Here is a 2,439-nt window from a genome sequence, read left to right on the forward strand (position 1 = left end):
GGCAAGAAAAAATCTGACTACAGTTTGGTCAAGGAGAGAATCTTGGTTAGCAGGGATTTTAAAAAGTGCTCTGTAAGCCACCTACATGAGAACAATTGGAGTAATTACTGGAAATGTAATTTTTGAGTCCTGCCCAGAGTTATTAAATAAAAATATTAAAATTAAAAGGAAATTAAAATATTGAATTAAAATATTTAGAAATCATCCTAGATGATTCATACATACATGAAAGTTTGAAAACCACACGTTGAGAGTGACCACAATATTGAAAATGGAGGTACACTGTAATTTTCACGACTGCTTGGATGAAAACAAAAATAAGGATATAATAATGATAGCAAATATATATTAACAATATAAATATGTGTCAGGCTTATATGAAGGCCTTTACATGTATCAACTTACTTGATTACATATTATGTTTGGAATATTTATTTTAATGATAAAGAAAACTATATACAGAGAGGTAAAACAATTTACCTAAGGTCATATAGCAGAGCAAGAATTTGACCCGAGAAATTCTGCCTCCAGAGGCTATATCATAAGTCACTACATTATATATTTAATTGCTGACATGATGGTCAATAACCTATATCCAGCATTCTTAAGAAAATTCCCTGTGGATATAGCAACGTGAAGATCTTGCTAAATTTGACAAGACTTAGTTTTGTGGAGTAGTGAGTGTTAGAGGCAGACTGGAGCAGCTTAAAAATAGAATGGTCAAAGAAGATAGAAAGAAAAAATAAATATAAAAGTAAAAAGTATTAAATTATAAAGTAAGCATATTTCCCTCTATTTGTAGAGAAAACCAATAAAGTAAAAAAATTGAATTTTTGGAGAACATAAGAAAATAAATAAAAACCTAGCCAGACTAATCAAGGAAAAAGATGATACATTTGTATTGTCAGAAAGATATGAGGTATTAAATATGTAGCTTAAAGACATTAAGGTCTTAAAGATATTAGAAATCTAAAGAATATGTTATTTAAAAGGCATATTGCCTTTCAGCCCCTGGAGCAGTGCCTTGGTGGTCAGCAAAAACAAGTGTCTTTAGGAAAGGTTGCAAAAAGGGAGCCAAGAAGAAAGTAGTTGATCCACTTTCTAAGAAAGACTGGTATGATGTGAAAGCACCAGCTATGGTCAGTATAAGAAATATTGGAAAAACACTAGTCAAAAGAACTGAAGGAACCAAAATTGCATCTGATGGCCTCAAGGGTCAGTTTTTGAAGTGAGCCATGCTGATCTGCAGAATGATGAAGTTGCATTTATACAAGTCAAGTGAATTACAGAGGAAGCTCAGGGCAAAAACTGCCTTATTTCCACAGCATGGATCTTCCCCATGACAAAATGTGTTTGTTCCATGGTCAAAAATTGGCAGACCGTGATTGAAGCTCATGTTGATGTCAAGACGACCGATGGTTATCGGCTTCACCTATTTTGTGTTGGTTTTACTAAGATAATGCAACAATCAGATTCAGAAGACCTCTTACGCTCAGCACCAGTAGGTCCACCAAATTTGAAAAAAGATGATGGAAATCATGCAGACAAATGACCCAAAAGAAGTGGTCAGTAAATTTATTCTAGACAGCATCAGAAAAGACATAGAAAAGACTTGTCAGTCTATTTATCCACTCCATGATGTCTTTGTTAGAAAAGTAAAAAAGCTGAAGAAGCCCACGTTTGAATTGGGAAAGCTCAAAGAGCTTTGTGGGGAAGGTAAAGGTTCTGGAAAAGCTATGGGAGATGAAACCAGTGTTGAAGTTGAATGAGCTCATGGATGCGAGCCACCAGTCCAAAATCCTGTTTAAAATTCAGACATTTAATAGTGACAAATAAAAAATCTTATTTGTGAAAATAAATAAATAGATAAATAAGGCATATTAATCTGACAATTTAGATGCCCACAGTTTTAGAAAAAAACATAACCTACCAAAACTGAAAAGAGAATTAGGCAAATCTCAATAGCACGTTTTCTGCTCAGAGCATTAAATCTATTATTTTAAAAATCCCAGGAAAATGTCTGGATTTAGATGAGTTCACTAGCAAATTCTGCCAAACATTTAAATAAAAATCTTCTATTTGATAAAGATAAAATAATTCTTAGCTTCTTTTTTATTAAGAATAATCCTTATATCAAAACCTATCAAGGACATTAAAAGAAAAACTATAGATCAATTTCTCTAATTAGTGTTATTTCAAAAATCTAAGCAAAATTTTAGCAAACTGAATCCAGTAATACCCAAAGTGGGGTTAAAATGAGCTGAAAGCCTTCATTCTGTTTACCTGTGTGAGATACTTTAGGTAAATTAGAAGAAAATTATTTGTTTCTTGAAGATTAGAAAAATAATAAAATTGGAGTATTAATCCATTAATGGAAATGTAGAAATAAATGGAAATAAAAAAATTAAATGAAATAAAAGAGTGGGTATATGCATATCC

General features: G+C 32.1%; 1 pseudogene; it reads left to right on the top strand.

Moving 5' to 3' along the window:
* Window positions 1-1,061: 1,061 nt before the first annotated feature.
* Window positions 1,062-1,808, top strand: LOC123798855 (small ribosomal subunit protein eS1 pseudogene; annotated as a pseudogene).
* Window positions 1,809-2,439: the final 631 nt, after the last annotated feature.

The sequence above is a fragment of the Ursus americanus genome, chromosome 26 (genome assembly GCF_024610735.1).
Source record: "Ursus americanus isolate L20-20 chromosome 26, mUrsAme1.1.p, whole genome shotgun sequence".
In the NCBI taxonomy this organism is placed as follows: Eukaryota; Metazoa; Chordata; class Mammalia; order Carnivora; family Ursidae; genus Ursus; species Ursus americanus.